The following is a 7,625-nucleotide window of genomic DNA, read 5'->3' as shown; positions in this document are numbered from 1 at the left end:
TTTTGGACACCCCTACCCTCATAACTTCAATGGGCTGTATCTCCGGTCTCCAATAACAAATCTTGCCACTTTTTGGACTGCAGCATCTGAGGACCGAGAGCTTTCAAACGACACCCCGAAACCGTCACCACTGGGTCCTGGGATTCTGTGGGACTATGGTTGCTATTGAGGCGCCGATCAGTCTGGAGGGGCGGGAAAACTGCGGCATTGTCTCCCTGTTTTATCATGATGTGTGTGTGTATAAAAGATGTGTGTTTGTCCCAATAAAGTCAGTTCTTATTTCACATGAATGCTAGTCTGTCTAGTCATTTAGGTGGGCTCCTGCTAGAATCACTTTCCTGGGCTACATAGCAGCCTGTTCCAGGCAAAGGAAGGACCCTCTGGCAGAGCTACCCAGTCGGGGTAGCTGGAGTCTGCCACAGGGTGGGACACTCAGTACTGGTGCTGTCGGGCATCAGGGGTGGCTACAGGCTGTGGTCACTTGCCAGCTACATAGCTGCAGTTGGCAGGGAGGAAGCAGGACCCATTTGGCGGAGCTACTCAGTTGGGGTAGCCGGGGTATCCGTCGATAACTCCCTCCAGCAGCAGAATTCCTTACTGGGAGAGGAGACAGTCGGTCTCTCTCCCCAGTGGCAGAGCCAGGAGCCGGGAGAGGAGACATTCGGTCTCTCTCCCCAGCGGCAGAGCCATCCCCTGGGAGCGGAGGTAGTCGTCCTCCCTCCCCATACGCAGAACCCCTTCCTGGGAGAGGAGACAGTCGGCCTCTCTCCCCAGCGGCAGAGCCAGGAGCAGGGAGAGGAGCCAGTCGGTCTCTCTCCCCAGCGGCAGATCCATCCTTCGGAAGCGGAGGTAGTTGTCCTCCCTCCCCTTACAGAGAAGCCCTTGCAGGGAGAGACAGGTATCGCTATCTCTTCCCTAGCAGCTGAATCCCTTTCTGGGAGAGGAGACAGTTGGTCTCTCTCCCCAGTGGCAGAACCCCGTACAGAGAGCAGAGACAGCCTGTCTCCCTCCTCAGCGGCAGCACAGTTTCCCATGGAGTGGAGGTAGCAGACCTCCCTCCCCAGCGGTAGATCACCTTCTCAGGAGAAGAGACAGACGGTCTCTCCCCTCAGTAGCTTGGCAGGGTCTCTACTCTTTTCTTGTCCCGGAGTATTTCTCACCGGGGGCAGGCGTTGCATTGGACAATGAAGATAAAAGCTCATACAGTTGGTGCCACATGTTTGGGCAGCCGAGCTTTGCCTGCCCCACCAAGGAGCAACCTCCCCCTCCGGTCTAGGGTGGGAATACAGCTGGGAAACCGGCACTAGCTTTGTTTGTGGGTGGGTCAGCTGGTACTAAACAGAGTGTCACAGAGAGAGGCAGTGTGGCCATGGAACTTAAGGACACTGGAACTTGTGGGACAGAAATTGTTTGGGAGCTGGCCTTAGCCAACTTGTTTGGGACTTTGCCTTATATGACTACCCCTGCGCCCAGGGTGCAGGGTATAAATGCCAGCAGGAACCACCCAGGATGCCCCAAGCTCAGGAGAGATGGGATAACCTCTCCCAGCAACCGAGAAGTGGAGGGCCACCGTTGGACAGCCCCAGGCCGACCCGTTAAGGGTCCAGCCGGGTCTGCCGAACTGTAGGGGGGGGAGATGTCACGGATACCAGACAGCTAAGGCTACCCCGCCACCCCCTACAACCTCACCCCTGTTGTTTCCCAGTGGTTTTGGGCTCCTCAGAGAAACCACAATCCCTGGAAGTTTTGATTTGCTTGTCTTGTGAAAAGCTGATGTATGACCAGGAAAACCCTCCTAGGCTGGCTGGGCCCCTGGAAGTCCCGGTCAGCCGCCTCACAACGGACACCCGCCTAACCCCTCTCAGGCTGTCCGGGCTCCTGGAATTCCCAGTTAGCCACAGGAGAGCAGGACACCCGCTAACTTTACCCCTGGTTGCTCCAGCAACCATGTGCCCCAGAGCTCCGCTCTTTTGGGGATTAGTAGCCCCTAGGGAGGACAAGAGGTGGGGCAATTTCCGGAGGGGAGCTCCTTTGGGAACCGGGGGTTTTGGATACCCCTACTCCCATAACTTCAACGGGCTGTATCTCCGGTCCCCAATAACGAATCACGCCGCTTTTTGGACTGCGGCATCTGGGGACCGAGAGCTTTCAAATTACACCCTGGAACTTTTGCCTCTCCACCGAGATCACCCTGAAACCGTCACCAATGGGTCCTGGGATTCTGTGGGACTATGGTTGCTATTGAGGCGCCGGTCAGTCTGGAGGGGCGGGAAAACTGCGGCATTGTCTCCCTGTTTTATCAAGATGTGTGTGTGTATAAAAGGTGTGTGTTTGTCCCAATAAAGTCAGTTCTTATTTCACCTGAATGCTAGTCTGTCTAGTCATTTAGGTGGGCTCCTGCTAGAATCACTTTCCTGGGCTACATAGCAGCATGTTCCAGGCAAAGGAAGGGCCCTCTGGCAGAGCTACCCAGTCGGGGCAGCTGGAGTCTGCCACAGGGTGGGACACTGAGTACTGGTGCTGTCGGGCATCAGGGGTGGCTATAGGCTGTGGTCACTTGCCAGCTACATAGCTGCTGCGACGGATAACCCGGCTACCCCGACTGAGTAGCTCCGCCAAATGGGTCCTGCTTCCTCTCTGCCGACTGCAGCTATGTAGCTGGCAAGTGACCACAGCCTGTAGCCACCCCTGATGCCCGACAGCACCTTGTGGCAGACTCCAGCTACCCCAACTGGGTAGCTCTGCCAGAGGATCCTTCCTTTGCCTGGAACAGACAGCCTGGAGCGGCGGCACTTCCAAGGTGTCATTTGAAAGCTCAAAAACGTTGTGATTCGTTATTGGGGACCGGAGATACAGCCCGTTGAAGTTAGTCCAAAACCCCCGGTTCCCAAAGGAGCTCTCCTCCAGTAATTCCCCCAGCTCTTGTCCTCCCTAGGGGCTACTAATTCCCAAAAGAGCAGAGCTCTGGGGCACATGGTTGCTGGAGCAACCAGGTGTAAAGTTAGCAGGTGTCCTGCTGTCCTGTGGCTGACCGGGAGTTCCAGGAGCCCGGACTGCCTGAGAGGGGTTAGGCAGGTGTCCGTTGTGAGGTGGCTGACCAGGAGTTCCAGGGGCCCGGCCAGCCTAGGAGGGTTTTCCTGGTCATACACCAGCTTTTCATAAGACAAGCAAACCAAAGCTTCCAGGGATAGTGGTTGCTCTGAGGAGTCCAAAACCACTAAGACACAACAGGGGTGAGGTTGTAGGGGGGTGGGGGGGTAGCCTTAGCTGTCTGGTATCCGTGACAGGAGTTAATAATTTGTATTAGTGGTGGCGATGTCCAGACCGACAGATTAGGGGTTAATAAATTTAATTTAGTATTTGCGATGTGGTTTATGGGTTAATAGGGTAGTTTATGGATGTTTAGTGTACTTTGTAACACTTTAGTTCTGAGTTTTATGTAACAGTTTTGCTACTGCTCTCAGATGGCGTTATGGATCCTGACGTTATAGGGTGTAACGCTAGCTTTTTAACCAGAACGCAAAACTTGTAATGGCTGCGCTATGGAAGTCCTATGAAAAAGTAATTTTTACTTGTGCAGGACTGACGTTGCCTTACAGGCTAAAAGGCTTGCGGTACAGCTATACCGACAAGACTTGTAATGGCTGCAGTGCAGTTTTAATGCTGACATTACAATTTTTTTCAGCGTTAAAACACGAATGCACAACTCGTAATCTAGGTGTATGTTTTTCTGAATATTGTATTGTAGTTCTTTAACCCTTTAACGACCAGCATCGTACCCTGTAAGACGCTGGTCGGTATGCCCTTAAGTACTGCAGTCCTGGGCTTCTCTCTGCCGCGATCTCGATCAAAATTGCGAGATTGCGCTATTTCTGCATGCCCCACAAGTGGGTCACTGCAGGAATAGGAGTTGCAGAGTTACCGAAGTTACTCTGTGGCCCTCTCTGCATCGGACAGCGGTGGGACCGATCGTTGGTGGATGGGAGGGTAAGGAGGGAGGTGGGTGGGCGGCCCATCGCTGGAGGATGCGGGAGGAGGGTGGGACCGCTACGCCACACTACAGGGGAAAAAAACAACAACTTAAAGCTGCGTCATTAAGGGGGAAGGAGGAGGAAGGAACAATGAGGGGGATCATATGTGGGATCATTTGAGGAAAAGGGACCTCTTGTTGCAAGAAAAAAGGGTTAGGAGTAGACTATGCATCTTTGGAGCAAGTTGATTGTGAACTATTGGAATGGAGGCAAGGCCAAATGTATACTGGCCTCTTCTTCAAGATCAGTAACAATATTTAATTAAATTATTTCCCTCTACCCCAATAATCCTGCAGTGCAGATATTTGCATAATCCATCCTTTCTTATATATTTCAAGGGATGCTGACATTGTATTATTGTGAAATATGTACCAAGCAACCGCCCTGCATCCTGTGGAATTGTTAGGTGTTGGTAGGTCTGGCCAGCTACCCACCCACAACTGTTCATTGGCCTGCTTTTAAATGAATATGAAACCCCCAAAAAATATTTTGTGAATCAGACAGAGCATACCATTTTTTTAAAAGTTTCCAATTTACTTCTATTATCAAATTTGTTTTGATCCCATGATAATTTTTGTTGAAGAGATACATAAGTAGGCATCTGGAGCACTGCATTGCAGCAAATAGTGCTACCATCTTGTGCTCTTGCAAATGGATAACATTCTTGGAAAGCCGTTGTCATATAGTGCTCCATAAATGGGCCGGCTCCTAAGCATATGTCGCTGCTTTTTAACAAAATTTACCAAGAGAACAAAGAAAAATTGGTAATAGAAGTAAATAAGAAAGTCATTCAAAATGGCATGGTCTATCTGAATCCTGAAATAAAAATGTTGGGCTTTATATCCCTTTAAGGGACTTATAAGAAACACACAAACATGGTCTTTCCAGGTTCTAGACACACCTACATCCCAATCAGACATGCCCACGACCCACCTGAGACTTCACCCTCTCAACAAAGCCCTGCATGTTGTCTGCACACGAACCAATAGGGTTCTACCCACACCCTTTTTATTCTCCCACATCCCCCCAGAAAGCCTCTGGGAAATTATGGGAGGTATGGATGAGTATATATAACCACCTAAGCTGTTAAAAAAGGGAGCTCTCTATGAAGTTTAATCAAAGCCAGAAAGTTAAAAAAAGGTCCAAACACACTGGATATAAAAGTGCACACATTCAGAGCACATTCTCTTCAAAAATGAAACATATAGCAGTAAAAAAAAATTGTATTAAAGTCTTAAAATATATTTTAAAAAAAGAGTTAATTATTTCTATGGCTTTTGGAAGGATATTATATGAGGAGTTTATTCTGACTCGTTGCATTAGAATCAGATGTTGTGGAGTCAGCTGGAGTACTGTGAACCTCCAACATTTGTTGATAGCACTGAAAAGTTTGACTATTTATTGTCTATTAGTTGTTATACAATTTATATAACGTACAGTGTCACAACCCTTCTCTTTTACTGTGAAGTGTAACAGGGTTCAGACCTGGCAACACTGTTTTCCAAAGGAGCCTCAGTTTTGACAACAATTATAATGAAATATTCAGACCTTTGCATGAACAAATATCTTTCAGTAAGCTTCAGTTCAAGATAAAATGCATCTGTTTTTCTTTTGTAGTTTAGGAGTTAATAGTTTAAAGGGACAGTAGAGAGATTAGCCTCAGTTTGTTGCAGTATTTTTTTCTCTTCTTCTTCAGGAGCATGTGCATGTAAATGGTGACTCCCTCTTTATACCCCTGGATCAATCTATATTTCATCAGGTGGAGATATTGTCGGAATGTTTCCAAAATTAAAGGGATATTAAGCACTAAATAAAGCTCATGCATTCCTACAGTGCACATATGGACTCCAGTATTACTAAGGAGGTTTTAACAGCCATTAATTCACCAAAGAAAAAAATGTTGTTTTGTGAAAAATGGTTCCAATGTGTCCATCGGCACAGCTTTATGCTGCATGCTTGTGTATAGCTGTAATGATAGTTAATTCTGATGGGTCTGTTTTTGCAGAAAAATACAAAGAAACATTATTGAGAGAAATCTATTCATGAAATAAGTAGTAGTTTGTAGCTTAAATCAATCTCTGAAATATTACAGAATAATTCAGTTCTATAATCAAGCAGTTAATATATAAACAGTACAACTAACAAGTAATTGTAAATAGACTTACAAATAGGAATAGGTAACTTAAATCTGTGTGAAAAATTCCACCCCTTTAGGGGTCTTCTGGGATAAGCTCTGTCTTTCCCTTTTTTAATCTGCTCACCTTTGTTGGTCTGGTAAATTGCAGCTTTATATAAAAAACTTGGTAAAACTTAAACTTAAACTAGCCCTCGGATTGTAAGGGCTTAGCCTATATTTATAATTTTGCTGCAAAGATACCTTTGATGCTGATTTCAGATTAATTTAATTTAACAATCATAGCTCAATTTAGGTGCAGTGTTTTTAATTTTTAGCTCTTGCTAAATGTATGTGTGGTTAAATATATTTTCTTAATAAACTTTAGTGTATGAATGGATAAGAAAAACATTTTTTCTAATTAAAACAAATCTAGCTCTGACTCAGAAAGGGCTCAGTTGGTGGAATTTTTCACACAGATTTAAGTTACCTATTCCTATTTGTAAGTCTATTTACAATTACTTGTTAGTTGTACTTTGCTTTTAACTTTAAATCTGTGGCAGGAGGTATTAGCGGTTAGGAGATTATAAAACTCAAATTGGGCTATTTGCCTTTAACCACTAACCTCTTGTATATAGTATACTTTGCCCTACCCCCACTCTTACTCTAAATATATAAACAGTGTTGGTAAGAGTTAGAAGTATTTGTGAAACTTAAACACGTAAGGCCACACACTAGTTAATTGCAACAATTGTTACAGATGGTACTAAAAGTAGTTTCTAAGAACTAACAGGCTAAGCAACAGAATACACGTGATATTATAGGAAACCACATATGCATATATATATTAATCTCCTTAGAATAACACACAGAGCACAAATTAATATCCTTAGGAGTATTTCAATACTTGATAGGGAAACTGATTCTGTAAGACCGGTACTTACGTTTTGATTAAGATTTATTTAGCAAAGAAACTTGTCCGGATCCAGGAGGTAAGACACAGACTGAAAGCTGTGAGACAGCACAGCTGATTGTTGCAGCAATTAGCTGTGTGAGTGCTGGAAAGCAAGCTGTTAGCAGAGAGGTATACGTCAGAAATGAGCAATGCTGAAACTAATACAGGAATTTCCCACAAACTGCTAGTAATTAGAATGTTGCAAACACAGCTTAGTTGTTCAATTTTAAAACAGAGAGAAGTCTTGATTCAGATTCAGGTTGTAAATAACTTACACGAAACTTCAGAGTATTAACCTGAGGAGTTGAATAAACTTGAAATAGACAAAGTTAGAACCGGCTGGGCACAAGATCAGCTAGGATTTCCTAGACAGGATTCAAATTACCAAGCAATTTGTTAGAGGTCAGGTGAGGCTTTATAGGCTGGAGATGAAACAGATGATTGTTCCTCCTTAAAGGGGTATGCATGACAATAGCAGCCGTTTTCATTGCTTTCATTAGACCAAAACCAGAAGTCAACTGCCATG

At 45.6% G+C, this 7,625-nt stretch overlaps 1 long non-coding RNA gene across 1 annotated transcript; it reads right to left on the bottom strand.

The window, feature by feature from the left end:
• Nucleotides 1–5,416: 5,416 nt before the first annotated feature.
• On the bottom strand, nt 5,417–7,306 carry LOC128640000 (uncharacterized). Its single transcript, XR_008399282.1, has 2 exons — nt 7,089–7,306; nt 5,417–6,024 (listed from the first exon to the last, which is right to left on the bottom strand). It is a non-coding gene; the product is annotated as an uncharacterized LOC128640000 (long non-coding RNA).
• Nucleotides 7,307–7,625: the final 319 nt, after the last annotated feature.

This window comes from Bombina bombina, chromosome 9 (genome assembly GCF_027579735.1).
Source record: "Bombina bombina isolate aBomBom1 chromosome 9, aBomBom1.pri, whole genome shotgun sequence".
In the NCBI taxonomy this organism is placed as follows: domain Eukaryota; kingdom Metazoa; phylum Chordata; class Amphibia; order Anura; family Bombinatoridae; genus Bombina; species Bombina bombina.
The sequence above is the reverse complement of the archived record's forward strand: the minus strand, read 5'-3'. Positions and strand labels throughout refer to the sequence as shown.